General features: G+C 53.1%; 1 long non-coding RNA gene and 1 pseudogene across 1 annotated transcript; both read right to left on the bottom strand.

Moving 5' to 3' along the window:
* Window positions 1–19,969, bottom strand: part of LOC127474811 (zinc finger protein 208-like) — a 1,297,692-nt pseudogene that overhangs the window by 105,064 nt on the left and 1,172,659 nt on the right.
* LOC127474987 (uncharacterized) lies at window positions 4,037–8,814 on the bottom strand. The gene is made up of 3 exons (XR_007906059.1): window positions 8,776–8,814; window positions 5,710–5,903; window positions 4,037–4,148 (listed from the first exon to the last, which is right to left on the bottom strand). It is a non-coding gene; the product is annotated as an uncharacterized LOC127474987 (long non-coding RNA).

The raw sequence follows: 19,969 nt of genomic DNA, 5'->3' as shown, positions 1-19,969 counted from the left end.
AGGGGTGAGGTGCTGTGGAGGCCCTGATGGGACAAGGGAGCAGGAAGCCTTGAGGGGAATCTGTGAGGGGGTGGGTGGCAGAAGGCTGCAAGGGGACATACTGGGAGCAGGCCCCGAGGGGCAGGGTGGAGGGAAAAGCCCCCAGGACTTGGGGGGCAGAGGCCATAAGCAGCCCCCAGGCAGCCACCTCCTTCCCTGCCAGCCAGCTGCTCTGGTGCTTTCCCGAGGCCTCTCCCAGCCCTGTGGCAGAAGCCCTGGAGGCCAGGCCTCAGCAGCAGGGTGGGCACACCCCCAAGGTGGCCAGGCTGGCCTGGCTGGGGACAAGGAGGGCAAGGGGGCCCTGCCGGGGCACGTCTGCCGGGTGCTGCCAGCGAGGGGTAGTGGCACAGGCAGGGCTGGTGGCCAGCCTGGGCCCCCACGGCTGCCCAGGCCAAGGGGCTGTGGCCAACACCCCTCTGAGCCAGAGCTCTGGGCCCACAGAGCTGCTGCCACCACGGGCAGGGCGCTGGGCTCCTCGGGCAGGCCTGTGCACTCGCTGCTGCCCAAGCGGCTCCGCCCCACAGACAACAGCACCAGAGGCTGCCCAGGAGCAGCAGCACCCACAACGCCTGGGCCTCCTCACCCAGGCACCCACACCCGCCAGGACACCAAAAATGGGCAGACTGTGGGCACAGTTGCATCCGCTTTGGCAAAAGGCTTCAGGGCAAGTGGCCACCACAGCTTTCCAGTGACTCCCCAGCCTCACAGCAACCCTTGGCAGCTCCAGCTGCAGCCTGACATCCTGACTGACTTCAGTGGCCCTGCTTGAGGCTGGACACACCTTCCACACTCAGGTGTCCCCAGCCAGCGCCACTGGTGCTATCCTCAGAGACTCTGCTGGGACACCAGCCTCGGGCTGCAGCTGCTCAACCTCTCCTCCACGCAGGCACCTTCAAAACACGGGCATGGGCTTCTAAACTCTATGTCCAGCACTTGAGGGCAACAAAGGAAGGAGCAGAAGCTGAAGCAATACAGGGCCTCGTGTGGTGGATCTTCAGGGATGGAGCTGATGGGGGTTTTGTGCTGCTGTTAATCACTTCCACCCCAAAATCATGCCAGGAAGGAGCAACAGCTTCTGCCTTCTGACAGATGCCAAGTCTTGCCACCAATTGCTCCAGCTGCTGCTCACAACAGCCGCCTGCAAGAGGGCAGACCTCAGTGCCCCTTGGCTTTGGCTGCCCTTTGGCAGAGAAGTCCCCCAGGGGCACAGTTCTTTGGGGCAGGAGACGGGCAGCAGCCTTGCCAGGACTTAGGGTGATGGCAGGTCTCCTTCGGCCAGGACTTACCAGGCTGTCCCTCAAGAATCCCGGGAGTAGGCAGGGAATGCTGAGCAGAGCAAGCCCTGCCCGGATGTCCCATCGGGAAGACACTGTTCTAGGGGGAATTCACTGTCTCTACTAACTCTTTCTGACTGGCTTAATGACTCAGCCATGGTGTGTCCCTGTCACTCAGATGCCTTCTTGGCTGCACCTGACATTGTGATTCATGTGACTGACAATGCCTTTAACATCCCTGTGAGTAATCCTTGTTATTTTAGTTGTAGCACAGATCAAAATGTATCTACCCTCCATTGATCATTAATAATTCCCATGGGCAGAAGAGCCAGACTGTGGCTCCCAGGGAACCTAAGCAGAAGCTGGGAGGATGAGGCAGGATACAGTGAATTAAGGAAACTGTGAAATGCAGAAATCCTCAGTGGGTGGCTGATTGCTTGGATCATCTCTGCAGCAATCCCGGCAGCTGCCGCAGCCACAGCTCCTGCTGCACTGGCCATTCAGTGCAGGCCATGCCTGCAGGGCCAGTGTGTGGGCACTGTGGCAGCATCAGGAGCAGGGGTTCAGAATCTGCCTGGTTTCAATATTCCAAGTCCTCAGGAAGTACATGGGACAAGCCCCAAGACAAGGAGCCCGGGTCCTGGCCCTCTTGGCCGTGAACTCTGCGTGTCCAAACAAAACAGGGGCAGAGGTGGGACCAAGCGGAGTCACTCTGCACCTGCCCTGAGTTCATGGGAATGCAAAGGGAGGATGGACCTTGGCTGAGTGCTTGGAGAGAGAGAAGGTTGTTTCTCCAAGTGGAAATGCTCTTTAACCAGCCTGCATGACCAGCCTGTGTTTTTCTCTGGTGGCTGAACACAGCCAGCACATGAGGGGAGGGGAATGTGTGGGATCAGGGCACTGCTTTGGGGCCATGCTGGGAATTCTGGTGGACTAAAAGACAAACACGGGGTGCTGCTCATGAGAGAAGAGGAATAAAAGGGGACACGGAAAAATGTCGGCGGACAAGTCCCGCAATGGAACTCTGTGTGTGCAGCCTCATTTTCTCCCTCAGCATCCACAAGAGAGGAGGCAAAAAGTAGTGTTTGGGACCCCAAAACTTTCTTGGGGGGGGGAACTGGGGATTGAGGGAACAATGGGAAAGTGGGAGGAACAGGGAGAAGGGTAGAAAAGGGGGGATTGTCTGGTAGGTCCGATGGCCCCATGGGGGTCTTTGGGCACAGGAGGGGTTGGAAAAGAGGGGGTGCCCCCCCTGAGCTCCCAACTTACTGTGAGGTGCTGGGGGCTGCTGAATCCAATCTCAGAGTTGGATTATGCCAACAGTTTCAGTTTAGAGAAATTACAGAGGTGTGACTGAACCACTTTTGTCCCCCAGCTTTTAACGATGGCAAATCAGATCTATTGATAAAAAGGAATTTATTTAGGGTTCCAAATGATCAAACAAAGGATCTTCATCAGAATTATTTACTGCACAATACAAACACTAAAACTACCAGGAGTACAGGATAAGATAAGACAGTGTTCTACCCTAAAGAAATTGTTGAAGAAATTCTACTAAAGTTGGCTTAAAAGCAATAGTTCTTAATTTGAGATGGATGTAACTCCCCCTCCAGCAGTGACCTTGGTGGGGCCCCAGCCAAGGCAGGAAACTCCACACACCCTCAAGAAGGGTTCTGTTGGAAGAACCTGCCCCTGTGAAAGGGGTTGAAAGGGATGGACTGACAGTCACTGGACTCCAGGGGTTGCCTCAACATCAGGGGGTTTATTCAGGGTGGAAGCAGCAGCTGAAGCTCTTCCCACAGTCGGGGCAATTGTAGGGCTTCCCTTACTGGTGGGTCTGTTGGTGTCTGTTCAAGGTAGACCTCTGAGTGAAGCTCTTCCCACACTCCCCACACTTGTAGGGCCTCTCCCCGGTGTGGATGCGCCGGTGGGTGACGAGGTTGCCATTCTGTTTGAAACCCTTCCCGCAGTCGGTGCAGCGGAAGGGCCTCTCATCCGTGTGCGTCCGCTGGTGCACGAGGAGATGTGAGCTGGTCTGAAACCTCTTCCCACATTCTGAGCACTTGTAGGGCTGTTCCCCAGTGTGGATGTGCTGGTGGGTGCGGAGGTTGGAGCTCTTCCCACATTCCTCACATGTGTAGGGTCGTTCCCCACTGTGGATGCGCTGGTGGCTGAGGAGATCAGAGTTGTCTCTGAAGCTCTTCCCACATTCCCTACACATGTAGGGCCGTTTCCCTGTGTGGATGTGCTGGTGCCGGATCAGGTGGAAGCTGTTCCTGAAACTCTTCCCACATTCCAAGCACTGGAAGGGCTTCTTTCTAGTGGGATGTTGCCTTGGGACCACGACCTTGGAGTTCCTGCTCAAGCTCCTGCCACCTTCCCGGCACAGGCTGGCTCTTTCCTCCTCAGAGCACCCTGGGCTGGCTTTGGAGCCCCTCCTGCGGGGGGATCTCCGGCCCTTTTCCTCCCTGCTGCCTTCCTGCGCCGGGGAGCCCTTCAAAACGGCCTCTCCCACCAGGGTCTCACGGGGGGATTTGTCCTCCACGCTCTCCCTCCTCAGCTCGGGGCCTGGGGCAGGAAGCAAGAAGGACAGGCAGGGGATTTGCCTCCGGCCCACAGGGAAGGCCAAGGACATCCCCCCAACTCCGGCCCCGGCAGGACGGCGGCGCCAGCGGGGTTGTCCTGCAGCCGGGGCCATGCTGGGCTGACAGAGCCAGCACAACACCCGCCCAAAGGGACACTGACTTCCTCCTCACCTGCCTGGGGGGCCCAAGGCATCTTCCTCTTCCTTGCAGCCTCCTCCTCCATCCGACCAAGCTTTGGGAAGGACAAATCCTGATGGGGGGGAAAACAAGGGCTGAGTGCGTTGGCTTGGGGGTTCCTCTTGCCCAAGTCCATTTCTAGAACTCACTGGGCATCCTGTGACCATAAATACCTCCAAAACACCAAGATTCAGTCCAGAAAAACCCAAACCACTGAGATTTAGGTAGATTCAGCCCAAAAAAATGTGTTTAATTGGGAGGATGATGGAAGTGAGGTCATTTCATGAGCACTTGATTGAGTTGTTATATTCTAATCAAAAGCTGTATTAATGTAGTATCATTTAAAACTCTCCAGGGCTGTTACTGGAGGTTCTCTGGCCCCCTGCCAGTTCAAGGCTGTTTCTCCAAACCACCAAACCAAGTGTGCCAAACACCCTGGTTGGTCAGTGCCGGCTGGGGCAGCGGGCACTCAGTGAGGGGATGAGAAAACTGCACCCGGGGCTGGGCTGAAAGAGGCTTCAGCACCACTTCTGATGGCCCAGGGGCAGCATCTGGCTTCTCCCAAACAGAAAGATGGAACTCGTTCCTCTGCATGGAGTCAAGGGCAGGAGCGTGACTCCTGCTGCACAGATGGAATGGCAGAGGATCCCTTGGGTCCCCAGGATGGATCAGCACTCAGGGACTCAAACTGCCTTTGGGCTCAGGATGCAGCTGCCAGCACAGATTTCACTTCAAAGTCTACAAGGAGTCAAGCTCTGGAGAGGAGATTGTGCCCCATGGATGGGATTGAAGAGGCTCCCTCAGGTCCCCAGAAGGAATCAGCAACCAGGAATAGACACAAAAGGTCCCCCTGAAAATTTCAGGGAGACTGTCTTGTAGGGAGGGGACAGTGTCACCCCACCAGGGCAGGGCTGGCAAGTGGGAGGCTGCTCCAGGGCTCTGCAAGAGGCCTCGTGCTCTGCTCGGCCCCACCACTGGCTGGTACCAACAACCCCGGCTGCCCCCGGCCCTGGGCAGCTCTGCTGCCACAGGCTGTGCCCTCACCGTGGCCCTGCAATGGCCCTGCCTGTCCCTCACCCGTGGCCCTGCCTGTGGCCCTGTCCCTTGGCTCTCTCTCTGCCAGCTCAGTGTGGGGCACACGGGCTGGGGGTCCCTCCCAAGCCCCCCGGGCAGCCGGCGTTGGCTGGGGGGATGTGAGGGCTGGGCCTGCTCAGCACAGCCCCGGCCTCGTGCCCAGCGCCTCTTTCCTGACCCACACAAGAGCTTCCCGGCCCCCCAGGGCTCCCCTGCTGCTGCCTCTGCTCCTGGCCCTGCCTTTGCTGCTCCCTTGGCTGGGGCAGCGGCTGCAGGGGGGGATGGCAGCAGCTTCAGCTCCACGGCACTTCCTGGGGGGAGCTCAGCCCGGGGGCACAGGCAGGGACCTGATGGGGATGGACAGGGGCCCAGCAGGGACAGCCAGGGCCTGCAGGGGAAGGCACAGGGACAACCTGGCCCCCCACACTGCCAGGGCTGTCTCTGCTCCTCCTTGCAGGCTCCGTGGCCAGGCACAGTTTGTGTTCCTGGGTGCCCACCATCTCAGCACTTGGAGACGCTCAAATCAGCGCCCGCAGCTCTGCAGCAAAGCCCCAGCTCACCTGGCACACAGGGGATGGACACAGCACCTGCTCGGGGCTCTCACGGCTTCTTGTCTTCCCCACCACAGGGCTCTCCTTCCTCAGCAGCACCTCTGCCTTGCACTTATTCTCAGCCTCACCTCAGGGACAGCTCTGGGCTCACCTCCGCGCCACTTCTCAGCCTCACCTCAGGGCCTGGGCTCAAGGACAGGAACCTGCAGGGAGGGGACATCAGGTGCAAGCTCAGGGCTGCCTGCTTGCACTGGCCTCTGGGCTTCTTTCTCCTTCTACAACCAGCCCACAACTCAGCCTGCTTTTCTAACACCACACATTTACAGACTAACCTTGGAGATCGACATGGACAGACATCTCTATCACCCTGGGGATGGAGCCTCAAGCATGTGCTGCCATAGGAATGGCAATCACAGAATCACAGAATCAGACACGTTGGAAAAGACCTCCGAGATCATCAAGTCCAACCCCTGATCCAACCCCGTTGTGCTTCCCAGACCATGGCACTGATGCCACATCCACTCTCACCTTCAACACCTCCAGGGACGCTGACTCCACCCCCTCCCTGCCCAGCCCATTCCAAGGTCTGATTACTCTCTCAGCAAAAAATTGCTTCCCAATATCCAACCTAAACCTCCCCTGGCACAGCTCCAGACCCAGCCCTCTTGTCCTACTGCTGCTTCCTGGCAGAACAGCCCCATCCCCACCTGGCTCCAACCTCCTGGCAGGGACTTGCAGACAGTCAGGAGGTCTCCCCTGAGCCTCCTCTTCTCCAGCCTCAACACCCCCAGCTCCCTCAGCCTCTCCTCACACCACTTGTTCTCCAGAGCCCTCCTGCCTTCCAGCACATCAACACACCCCCAGCTTGGTGTCACCTGCACATTTGCTGATGAAATGCCTGGTTCTGCAAGATCTGGAAATACTCAAGGGGCAGCAGGACCAACTCAGGGGCCTGGGGGGATTGGGGGTACAAACCAGTACAGACCAGTGCAGACCAGCACAGACCAGCACAGACCAGTACCTCCTCACTGCTCCCGGGATCTCTCCTGGAGCTGGGCCACCTTGTCCTGAGACATCTGAGCACACCCCCCCAGTGCCCTCCCAGTACAGCCCAGTGCCCCCAGTACAGCCCACTGTGTTCCTGTCCCAGGGTGTGGGTGATCCTTCTCTGGGGGTGTTGGAAGGGATTTGAGGGGGGGCTGTGGGAGATTTGGGGGGATCTGGGGAGTTTGGGTGGGGATTTGGGGGTCTTGGAGGCATTGGGGGTCAAAGGGATCTGTGTGTGGAGGGGATTAAAGGGAAAATGGGGGTTAGGGAACATTTGGGAGTGGTTAATAGAGCCTGGGGTGGGAGAGGAGGGGCTGCACCACAAGCAGGTGAACCCTGAGATCCCCCTTGGTGTCCCCACGACCCTCTTGGTGTCCCTAATTCCCCTCTTGACACCCCAAGATAACCCTGGTGTCTCCAGCATCCCCAGGGCCTCTCCATGGCCATTATTCCCTCCTTGACACCCCCAATTCCACTGTCCATAAACCCCTCCCCACTGTCCCCAAACCCCATCCCTAATGTCCCCAACCCTCCATCTCACCCCAGGAGCCCCCCCATTGGACCCTATGACCCCAAAACCGCCCCCCCCACGCTCACAGAAAGGCCAAGGGCATCTGGGGACACACTGGGGACAGCTGAGGGGATTTGGGGGGCACTGGGTGATTAGTGGGGGATACTGGGACACACTGGGGAACCAGGGGGCACTGGGAGGGACTGGAAGGTTACTGAGGGATGCTGGGAGGGCACTGGGAGGGACTGGGGAGGTACTGGGGGATTACCAGGACACAAGGGGAGACACAGACAGGTTACTGGGCAATACTGGGGGATCACTGGGCCATACTGGGTGGCAGTGGGAGGTCACTGGGACACACTGGCTGGTCACTGAGGGGGTTACTGGGCCATACTGAGGGTCACTGGGAGGTCACTGGGCAATACTGGGGGCACTGGGATCCCCAGATGTGGTACATCTCCCCCCTGTATTTTGGGGGGCACCCACAGGACCCCTCCCCTGAGGGCTGGGAGATCCCCTGAACCCCACTGCTGGGCTTTAGGGGACCCTCCAGCCCCCCTCCCTGTGGGGTCTCTGTCTGCTGAGTTTTGGGGGTCTCTGCGGTTCGGGGGGGGAATTGGGATCCCCTTTCCCTGGGGTTGGTTTGCCGACACAGAGACCCCATAAAATCCTCTCAAAACCCCTGAAATCCCCTCAGAAATCCACCTCTGGACCCATCAAAACCTCCTTAAAGACCCCACAAATCCCCTCAGAGACCTCATCCCCCTCCAGGACCCCCTAAACCCTCTCAGTGACCTGCAAAACCCACTTGGGACCCCCCAGGCCCTTTCAGGGACCCCAAAAACCCCCTCAGGGACCCTCAAAACCGTCTGGGACTTCTGAAACCCTCCTAGAAACCCACAAAACTCCTTCAAAGTCACTTTTCCAAAGCCTCCCATGACCTCCCAATTCCCTCGGAGTCTCCAAAACTCCCTCAGGGATTCCCAAACCCCTTCAAGGACCTTCAACCACCTCCCTAAGTCCCCTCAGGAAACCAAATCCCCTCAGAGACCCTCAAAAACCTCCTTAGGGACCCCTAAAAGCCCCTAACGGACCACAAAACCACAGAACAGCAGAAGAACCTTTTGTAAAGGAGGGCAGCAAAGAATCTGAGAAGGAGGAGAACAAGGAAAAACCGAACCAAAGCAATAAAATCATCCTGACCCTTGCAGTTTTTCCTTCACCTTTTTCTCACTTTTCCTTTTTTCAGGGTTCTTTTTTTCGTTGGGTGGTTCTGATTTTTTTTTTCCGAGGGACTTTATCGGCAATCGAATCACCCTTCCGGGTTCTTGGGAGGCCCCCGGGTCCCGCGGCCCCCAAGACGGTTCAAAGGCCCTGCGCTCTGACCCTCGGGAACCCTCGAACCCCCGCGCTAAACCCTCCCGAGCCCTCCAGCCTTTCCCCCCACAGCCGCGCTCCCCGCAGCCCCCGAGGGGATCCCCAGACCCCGCTCTCCCGCACCCCCCGCCAGCTCTCACAGACAAAGGCAGGACCCGCCGCCATCACCGATTCCCGGAAGTCAACACGGCGATCTGCGCGCGCACCGCCTTTAGAGAACACCGCCGCAGCCAATCAGCGCGGGGCCACGCCCCCTTACGTCTGCCGTCACTCCTGCGCGCCGCGCGGGGCGGCACGGGAGTTGTAGTCCTTGCGGCGGATCAGAGCGGCCCTTTGCACGTGAGCGGAGTGAGGATAATACTTTTTTGGTTTTATTTTTTTTCCTGTCTTTTCTGTTCCTTCTGTTTTCTCTTTCTTTTTTCCTTTTCTTTTTTTCTTTCTGCTTCCTTTTTTCCTCTTTTTTCTTTTTTCGTTCTCGTTTTCTTTTTTCTCTTTTTTCTTGTTTCTTTCTTTTTTATTATTTGTCTCATTTTTTCCTGTTTTTCTGTGGTTTTTTTCTCTTTTTTCTTGTTTCTTTCTTTTTTATTATTGGTCTCATTTTTTACTGTTTTTCTGTCTTTTTTTTTCTCTTTTTTCTCCTTTTTCTCTTTTTCCTCCCTTTTTTTCTTCGTATGGCCTTTTTGTCTTTTTTTTTTTTCCTTTTTTTTACATTGTTTTCTATCAGTTGTACTTTCAAGGAAGATTTAAACAAAGACCAAAAAAATCTCCAGGTACAAATCCCATGACAACAGATAATCTGCCATTGTTCCAGGTCCAAGAGAATTCCCAAGATCACAAACACTGAGATGTGAAGGGTACCCACACAAAAAACAGCTTTCCCTGCTTTTTTCCACAGCTAAAGCAAGTGTGGAAGGGGCACTTGGCCCCAGGCAAGATGCTTTTACACCAACTTTAGGCAGCCCAGAGTGGATCTGCCTGGCAAATGGGATTATGCCCATGCTTTCAGGGACTATTTCCACAGTACATTGAGGGAAAACATTGAGGGCCATTTCTTCATCTGCTGAAGGGATGAGAAGAGGGGGGAGCAGGTGCTGTGGCCCCAGAGCTTCTCTCTGCTTTGGGGACACTTCTGTGTTTTCCTCTGTCCATTGAATTCCCAACAAAGAAGGAAAAAGCTACAGGAACTCCAGTCTGGAGTGCTCAGGACATGTGGAAGCAGGGGAATTTTTCTTCCCAGCTGGGACTGAGAGTGCAATTTCACACTCCTTTGGAGAGCATTGACTGAGACATCCCATTTCTGCCCAGGGATCTCCAAGCGGGAACTCAATCCGGGCTCTGGGCAGGTCCTTGCAGGGGCAGCAGCTTCCTCTGCACATTTGAGGGGATAAAGCTGCTCTAACCCTGCCCTCCAACTACTCCACAGCAATTTAGGACCTCTGAGGACAGTTCCCCACTGTTTCCACCCCAGCAGAGACCTGAACACATCCTGTGGGCACTGTGTGACCACCCCTGGCATTAACACCCTGCAGGAATGAAGACACTGACTGTAAAGACACTTGTCTACCTGGAAACCTCAACTTTGTTTGCTACTATACAGCAATAACATTTTCTATTCATATTGCAGCGACAGACTTAATAAATAGAATTGCATATATTGTGCTTTAGAAATTAAAATGCATTCCAAAGTCAGGCAATGCTAAACAATGAAAGTCTCGAACCCTCCCCACCAAACCAGCCCCACTTTCTGGTTTCAGAACCAGCCCACTTCCTCACTCTCTTCACAAAGGGAGAAACTCTCTCTTTCCACCTCTGAAACAAAAATTCCCTCCCCAAAAGTGATCAGAAAGAGTCTACTTAGGCACTACTGCAAATGGAAGTTGTCTAATAGCCATTCCTTCTAACTCAGGTAGGGGAGGAGGTGAAGAAAGTCACAACAAATGTTTGGATTCCTTCCTCTTTGACGTCTTCTCTTCCCTGTCTGATGCTCTGGGACATGTGCAGGGGGGTCAGCATCTCTTCAAAGATGGTTCCTTTCACATCAGAGCCCCTCAAATTGGCTTTCTGGAGGTCACAACCTGATAGGTCACAATTGGGAAGGGGAAAAGAAAAAGAAGTGTCAATGGAATGCACCCAGAACTCTGTTCAAAGCTTTACTGGAAGTCCATTTACCTGAACTCCATTGTACTCTGAAGCTGGAGAGGTCAGCCAAAAGCCAGCAATCCCCCCAGTTACCAGCTGACGATAGGAGAGAAAGGAATAGGATGGAAAATGAATCCCAACTCACTTCCAAATCAGTTCCTGCCAACGTTGCTCCCCTGAGGTTACAGTTCTTTAGTTTGGCGTTTCTCAGCGTTGCAACTCGGAGGTTCATTCCTGTCATCTGACTGCCCTCCATGGCCACTTCTTTCAGGCTGGCACCTGGAACACACACAGAAAGGAGTTCTGTGAGGAAAACCAGTCAGAAACACAGTAGCTGCACACTGGTGCTGCCTCAGAGCTGTGTGAATTGGAGGAGGACAAGGGGATTTGGGGCTGAGATGGTCACAGACTCAGTGCAGCCCTTGTGGGCCCTTCTCAGGGTTGGACAAACCACAGCTGGACCTTTTCTGGGCCATAGAAATGTACAAACACAGGCTTCAGCTTAACAGGTCAGCCCTCTCCAGGCTGGCACAGCACAGGCTGGCACGGGCCAGGTTGCAGTGGCTCAGATTGGCCACCTTGAAGTTGATGCAGCAAAGATCCAGGTGGGAAAGATCTGCTCCACTGAAAGTGAGACCCTGGAAATCCCAAGGAATAAACACCCCAAAAAGGTTACAGAATGGAAGGGGTAGGTCTGGACACAAAGTTATCATCATTGTGTAGATAGGTGTGCATTAATATTTACAGTGTATAAATATCTAGGTATAAATATATGAATAGAAATGTATTAAAATATATCCTGTCTATAAATATAGACAGATACAAGATAGATACAGACACACACAGGTCCTGGGAGGAGCTGAAGACACCCCACCAGGGAAGGGGGCTTCTAAAAAGGAGGGAGAGGGACTTTTGATATGGGCCTGGAGGGACAGGACAAGGGGCAATGATTTTTCAACTAAAAGAGAGCAGGGTTAGATGGGAGACTGGGAAGAAATCCTTCCCTGGAAGGGTAGGGACAGGCAGGGATGGAATTCCCAGAGAAGCTGTGGCTGCCCCTGGATCCCTGCAAGTGTCCAAGGACAGCTTGGATCAACCTGCTCTAGTGGAAGGTGTCCCTGCCCATGGCAGGGGGTGGAATGAGAAGACCTTTAAGGTCCCTTCCAACCCAAACCAGTCCATGATTCTATATAGACAAATACACACAAGACCATTTATTTTACTACTTCAGACTAATGAAATCTAAATGCAAAGCTCTCAAAAATTGTCCTTGGTTCATTTTATATTTAAACAAATGTAAGGGGGGTACTTTTGAATTAGATGATCAATGGAGCATAGAGGCGTGAGAAAGGAATCATATTAGGATGTGAAACCAGCCAGAGTATGGTACAATGTAACTTCATGGCACAAGCGAATTGTAAGGTCCATTGTGCTTTTTAGCAAGTCAGCCTGATATCCCCTATTATCAGAGCTGAGTTCTTCCTTGGTTTGGCTACATATTGCAAGATAGATACATCTACCCTTGAAACACAGTGGGAGAGGTCATCCATAGGGGTGAGAAAGATGATGATGGGAGGAAGATTCTGTGGGCAGGGGTCGCTGGCCCCTTGCCCTACAGCAGGGCATGCACAGACTGTTGCTATCAGGTGATGAACAGGCGGGGTTTGGCTGCCACTCAGGCATCACCTTATACTGGGTACTGGCCCTACGTGGTGTAATGTGGAGCTGATAAAATGGGGTGTCAGGACTGCTGGGGTGAGCGATCCTCATCCTGCCATGGAGACTGTGTTGCTTTTTTTTTTTTTAAAGTGAGATAAAAAGCACTTCTACAATTTCATACTAAAAAACCTTCATGGATAAGAAGCAGTATAAACACAGCATAATGCAAGATGCATGGATCAATGTTGTGGAACAACTTAGTAGTGCCCCTGGCACCTGCTTGGATACAGAGATAACCCAGAAGTGAAGACTAAATGCAGCCACAGCAGCAGCTGCAACCAGCAGAATTCCCTCTCCTGAGAAAACCTATTTTTATAAATTATTCCTGTTCTTAAATACAAAGAATAGAAAAAAACCCTATTATCAAGACCTGTAGAGGCCATTTAGCTGCTGTAATGATCTACCCCATCAAACCTGAGACAAAAGCCATGTACCTCCCATACAGAATCATAGGCTGAATTTAGTTTTGAAGCCCCCCCTCCAGAAGGTTGGGATGTGCCAGATCACTCAACAAACAACCCCACAGTATCCTAACAAACCCTAATGGGATGCAGGATCCAGCTCAGTGTAACTGCATGACCCTCATAGACCTTTTGCACAGGAGAGCAACAACTCACATGCCTCACATGCACTCCCCAGCCCACCCCAAATGTACAGGGGTGGCTTCACTGTACCCACAGCATTCTCTTGATCTGGTTCCACAGGGATGAGAGTGTGATCTCTGAACTGCAGTCTGATTTTGCTGTCTATTTTTGGCAATTTCCCACCTAAGAAAAATAAATCCTCCTTCGAAAGGAAGAAAACCAGACAAACGGTTAAACTGAGCCCCCCTGTGCTCTCCCCACTCTCTCAAGGCTGGACTGTTTGTTAAGCTATGTTTCAACACCCACATGTCCTCAAACTTGTTGTGGAGGGGGCAAGGAGAAAGAGATTTTTTAATTCTCTCCCCTTTCCTGTCTGCAAATAACTATAATAAATAGCAAGCTAGAGCCCAGGGAAAACTGCTACCAGTTAAATGCTCTCGGGATACAGTTTATCACAGCTGCCAGTTCCAGTCTAGGATAATCTTTATTCCACTCTAAGGGAGTGTCATCTCTCCCACCAGACACGGGGAGCAAACACACACGTGGGGCCTCACGGCACATGAAGCTGATGCTGGGCTGTGATCTGGCAGAGTTCAGGCACACGGTGTGACTCTCGGGGTCGGTGCTGTGCCGGGCAAAGGCTTGGACTCGACGCTCCTCGTGGGTCCCTTCCACCTCAGCCTGTTCTGTGACGGTGCGATGAGTTCCCTCTCTTCCAACACTTTTGTTCTTTTTAGGGCTCCTCGCTGCCCGGGGCCCGGAGCCCGCCTCCCGCGCGCCTGCTTCCCTGCCCGTTTTGGCGGCCGCAGCCGGGCGCTGAGTGCCCGCTCCCCGGGCGGGCCCGGCCGCTGCTCCAGGAGTGGGGGGGCAGCGGCGGCGCCTCGAGGATTCCCGGGATTCCCTGGCCGGTTTCCAGGCAACGCTCCCCGCGCGCTCCTCGCTCCAGGGCCGAACGTGCGCAGCCAATGGGAGGCGGCGGAGTGGGCGGGGCGAGGCGGGGCTTGGGCGGGGCGGGGGCGGGGCCGAGAGGGGCGGTTGGTGGGGTTTGGGTGGGAGCGGGCGGGGCGGGGCCGGGAGCGGGAGCGCTGCCGCTGAGCGGCCCCCGGGCAGAGACCCCGGGCAGCGGCCCCGAGACCCCCGGCGAGTGGCCCCCGGTGCGCGGCCCCGGGGGAGGGACCCCCCGTGCGCGGCCCCCGGCGAGTGGCCGCTGGTGAGCGACCCCCGGTGAGCGACGCCCAGTAAGTGACACCCGGTGAGCGACCCGCGGGGGAGAAAGCCCGGTAAGTGACACCTGCGGACGGACCCCGGTGAATGACCCGCGGTGAACAACCCCTGGCAAGTGACCCCCGGGGAGGGACCCCCGGTGCGCGGCCCCCGGGGGTGTCGGGCCGGGGCTGGGCGCGTTCCTTCCCCGTGCAGAGCCGAGCGGGGCCGTGGCGGGAGCGGGGCCGGAGCGGAGCCGGCCGGGGGGGCAGAGGGGAGCCCTGAGCCGCCTTCTGCCGAGGGGGCTCCTGGAAAGGAGCCTGCGCTGGGAGGAGCGGGGGAATGGCCCGAGGCTGAGGCAGGGGAGCTTCAGGTCAGCTCCTGGACAAAGGTTTCTCGCTGTGTTTTTCGGGGGGGCTCGGGCACTGCAATGGGTTGCCCAGGCGGAGCCAGCACCCCGGCAGGTGTTTCAGAGGCGCCTGCATCTGGCCATGGCTGACATGCTTTAGTGGTTTGGGGGTTGCTGGGGCAGTGCTGGGCTGACAGTTGGACTTGATGGAATCATGGAACGTGCTGAGCTGGGAGGGTCCCACCAGCACCGTGGAGTCCAGCTCCTGAGTTTTAGGCACCACTAAAGGAACTGAATCTGGATCGAGCTGTTTGGCTCCAAAAACTCTTCTGCCCCTAGTCTGCACTGCCAAGTGAAACAAAACAGACCGTGCAAAATAGAGGCCTGTGTTCCCCCCAAAGGGAAGGCAGGCAGTTACAAACCGGGAGAATAAAGCAAAGCTCAGAGCTTACATTCATGGTCCCCACAGTTGTATGACTCATCAAACCAGTCCACTGTTACCCATGTAGAACTCTCATCAGGAACCCCAAACTTTCTTGTGTGTATTTGTATAGATATGTATAGATATGTATAGGTAGATAGATATACATACATAGATATGTATAGGTCTATATTTGTGTGTATCTCTGTAAGATTCTGTATCTTTGGATGTGATATTGGCATGCTATTGTTGTGTGGCAACAAGTGGACTTAAAAGGTTGCAACACTTTAGGAGATCACCTTTCTGCTTGTGGGTCCAATTTTTTAAAGAAGGTAATAAGAAAAGAACTCTTTAGCCAAATATAACTTTAGACATTAATCAGAGCAAATGTATTGATTTTTATTTCCAATTGTACAACAAGTCATTCAACTGTTTGCATACTGCAAAGCTGGGTTGGAAACTTCTCCCTCAGAAATAAGAAAAACTGTTTTCCAAGGCTGTTACTGACAGCCATGGCAGAGTTTCCAATAACAACTCCCCATTCTTGAAATGCAAAACCTGAAAACTGAAACAAGCGTTAACCTGGAATTCTTGTTGCCAGCACTGATCTGGACAGAAGTTATTAGAGAGTGGAGCAAAGCTAGCACCACAAACCACCTTGGGCTCTGCATTTGTTGGTCATGGCAACAAAGTTTTGCTTTTCAACCCATCTGCTAAGGAAACCTTGCCAGAACTGTGAGCTTATAACACTACTTTTCTTAAGAAGTTAGGAGGCCTTAATCCAGTGTACACAGATGAGACCCTGAAATAGGAGAGAGGCCAGTTGCTGATGATCAGTGCAGATGAGGAATCAGCTCTGCTGAGTAGACTTCAAGCTTTGTGATTTTTACAAGTGGACTATTTCAAATCTGTTGTAGAAGAAACAGTCTTTTCTGTTTGATCAACTTTCCACTTTCAGAATACTGGAGTTTATCCCTAAAATTCAGCCTGTAGTTTCAAAAGATAAAAATCCTTCGAGGAAACCTTTCAACCTCAGTAGCCAATTGCAATGTGCCCAGGGAAGTTCAGCAACAGCACCATTCATTAAATGAACTGTTCTGGACCAGCCATCCCAGAGAGATTGAGCTCCAGTGCCAAACCCCATAGAGTGCCAAGTGCCATAAGAGCTGATTGTTGGCTTTGCTGAGATTCTCTCTGGTTTCATTGGGTGTAGCTGGCACATCTGGAGCAAAAGGTCTGGGCAAAAGTACATCCTTAGAAGGGTCCAGTAAAAATCATGTCACAAGATTAGCAATTTCTCTAATTGAGGAAGGCAATTAGATGCAGGAATGTATTTTTCTACCTCCTCTTTCCACACTGCTGCTGTGTTCCTTCATCATGCCCTGTGAGCAGACCCAGTGCTCTGTGATTGACGCCATAAGGGACTTGATAACAGGGAACAAACACCTCAGAGACAAAAGGTGCCACCACAGAAAGCTCTTGCTGCCCAAGAAGTGCCCAGGCTACCCCAACGACAGCACCTAAAGCCAAAGGATCCAGACTATCTTTCCTGGTGGAAAGAGCTGCTGTTCCCTTTTTTCAGCCCTGCGCTGCAATGGCCAAACTGACTCTCCAAATTGCATCCAGCTGAAGATTCCTGCCAGACAAAAGGTCCAACCACAGAAAGGTCTTGCTGCCCAAGAAGCGACCAGTCTTTCGCACACAGTGCACGTCAAAGCCAAAGCTTCCAGACTTTCATTCCTTAGGGAAAGAGCTGCTGTTCTCTTTTTTCAGCCCTGCGCTGCAGTGGCCGGTCCTACCTCCTGGAAAATTGAATCCAAATGAATATTCCTGCCAGACAAAAGGTGCCACCACAGAAAGGTCTTACTACCCAAGAAATACCCAGGCTGCCCCAAAAACTGCACCTCAAAGCCAAAGGTTCCAGCCTTTTTTTCCTGGTGGAAAGAGCTGCTGTTCCCTTTTTTCAGCCCTGCGCTACATTGTCCCGTGCGACCTCCTGAAAAATTGAATCCAAATGAAGATTCCTGCCAGAAAAAAAGGTGCCACAACAGACAACTCTTCCTACCCAAGAAGTGCCCAGGCTGAACCAACTACACCTGAAGCCAAAGGATCCAGACTTTTTTTCCTTAGGGAAAGAGCTGCTGTTCACATTTTTCTGCCCTACGCTGCAATGGGCGGTCTCACCTCCTGGAAAATTGAATCCAACTAAAGATTCCTGCCAGACAAACGGTGCCACCACAGAAAACTCATCCTGCCCAAGAAGTACCCAGGCTGCACCAACTACACCTGAAGCCAAAGATTCCAGACTTTTTTTCCTGGTGGAAAGAGCTGCTGTTCCCTTTTTTCTGCCCTGCGCTGCAATGGCTGGTCCCACCTCCTGAAAATTTACTCCAACTGAAGATTCCTGCCAGACAAAAGGTGCCACTACAGAAAGATCTTGTTCCCCAAGAAGTGCCCAGGCTGCCTCACAAACTGCAGCTGAAGCCAACGGATCCAACCTTTTTTTCCTGGTGGAAAGAGCTGCTGTTCCCTCTTTTCAGCCCTACACTGCGATGGCGTGTCCCACCACTTAAAAATTTGAATCCAACTGAATATTCCTGCCAGACAAAAGGTGCCACCACAGAAAACTCTTTCTGCCCAAGAAGTGCCCAGGCTCCCCCAAAAACTGCACCTGAAACCAAAGGATCCAGACTTTTTTTCTTGCTGGAAAGAGCTGCTGTTCCCTTTTTTTATACCCTGCTCTGCAGTGGCCGGTCCCACCTTTTAAAAAACTGAATCCACCTGAAGATTCCTGCCAGACAAAAGGTGCCACCACAGAAACCTCTTGCTGCCCAAGAAGTGCCCAGGCTGCACAAACTAAACCCGAAGCCAAAGGATCCTGCCTTTTTTTCTTGGTGGAAAGAGCTGCTGTTCCCTTTTTCAGCCCTGTGTTGCAATGGCCGGTCCCACCTTTTAAAAAATTGTATCCGAATGAATATTCTTACAGACAAAGGGTGCCACCACATAAAGCTCTTTGCTGCCCAAGAAGTGCCCAGGCTGCCCCACCAACTGCACCTCAAAACAAAAGGATCCAGACTTTTTTCCTGGTGGAAAGAGCTGCTGTTCCCTTTTTTAAACCCCGCGCTGCAGTGGCCGGTCCCACCTCCTGAAAAATTTACTCCAACTGAAGATTCCTGCCAGACTGAAGGTGCCACCACAGAAAGTTCTTCCTGCCCAAGAAGTGCCCAGGCTGCCCCAGCAACTGCAGCTGAAGGCAAAGGTTCCAGACTTTTTTTCTTGGTAGAAAGAGCTGCTGTTCCCTTTTTTCAGCCCTGCTCTGAAATGGCTCCTCTGACATCCTGGAGAATGTAATGTAAATGAAGATTCCTGCCAGATAAAAGTTCCAACAGAGAAAGCTCTTTGCTGCCCAAGAAGTGCCCAGGCTGTCCCACCGACTGCACCTCAAAACCAAAGGATCCAGACTTTTTTCCTGGAGGAAAGAGCTGGGTTCCCTTTTTTCAGACCTGCGCTGCAATGGCGGGTCCGACCTCCTGAAAAATTTACTCCAAATGAAGATTCCTGCCAGACAAAAGGTGCCACCACAGATAACTCTTCCTGCCCAAGAAGTGCCCAGGCTGCCGTACAAACTGCACCTGAAACCAAAGCTTCCAGACTTTTTTTCCTGGTGGAAAGAACTGCTGTTCCCTTTTTTCAGCCCTGCTCTGCATTGGCCAGTCACACCTCCTAGAATATGGAATCCAAATGAAGAGTCCTCCGAAAAAATGGTGCCACTACAGGAATTTCTTGCTGCCCAAGAAGTGCCCAGGCTGCCCCACCAACTGCACCTCAAAACCAAAGGATCCAGACTTTTTTTCTGATGGAAAGAGCTGCTGTTCCCTTTTTTCAGCCCTTTACTACAATGTCCGGTCCCACCTCCTGAAAAATTTACTCCAGCTGAAGATTCCTGCCAGACAAAAGGTGCCACCACAGAAAGCTCTTCCTGCCCAAGAAATGCCCAGGCTACCCCACCAAATACACCTGAAGCCAAAGGATCCAGACTTTTTTTTCTTTAGGGAAAGAGCTGCTGTTCCCTTTTTACAGTCCTGCGCTGCAATGGCCGGTCCCACCTCCTGAAAAATTCATTCCAACTGGGGATTCCTGCCAGACAAAAGGTACCACCACAGAAAGGTCTTCCTGCCCAAGAAGTGCCCATGCTGCCCCAAAAACTGCACCTGAAACCAAAGGATCCAGACTTTTTTTCCTGGTGGAAAGAGCTGCTATTCCCTTTTTTCAGCCCTGCTCTGCAATGACTAGTGCCACCTCCTGTAAAATTGAATCCAACTGAAGATTCCTGCCAGACAAAAGGTGCCACCACAGAAACTCTTCCTGCCCAAGAAGTACCCAGGCTGTACAAACTAAACCAGAAGCCAAAGGATCCTGCCTTTTTTTCCTGGTGGAAAGAGCTGCTGTTCCATTTTTTCAGTCCTGCGCTGCAATGGCCGGTCCCACCTCCTGGAAAATTTATTCTAAATTAAGATTCCTGCCAGACAAAAGGTGCCACCACAGAAAACTCATCTAGCCCAAGAAGTGCTAAGCCTGCCCCAACAACTGCATCGCAAGCCAAAGGATCCAGACTCTTTTTCCTGGTGGAAAGAGCTGCTGGTCCCTTTTTTTCAGCCCTGCGGCTGCAATGGCCGGTCCCACCTCCTGAAAAATTCATTCCAACTGGAGATTCCTGCCAGACAAAAGGTGCCACCACAGAAAGTTCTTCCTGCCCAAGAAGTGCCCAGGCTGCCCCAAAAACTGCTCATGAAAGCAAAGGATCCAGACTTTTTTTCCTGGTGGAAAGAGCTGCTGTTCCCTTTTTTCAGTTTTGCCTGCAATCGGCCGTCAGACATCCTGGCGAATTTAATGTAAATGAAGATTCCTGCCAGACAAAA

This window comes from Manacus candei, unplaced genomic scaffold, assembly GCF_025592945.1.
Source record: "Manacus candei isolate 608988 ecotype Guabito, Panama unplaced genomic scaffold, ASM2559294v1 h1tg000045l, whole genome shotgun sequence".
Lineage (NCBI taxonomy): Eukaryota > Metazoa > Chordata > Aves > Passeriformes > Pipridae > Manacus > Manacus candei.
The sequence above is the reverse complement of the archived record's forward strand: the minus strand, read 5'-3'. Positions and strand labels throughout refer to the sequence as shown.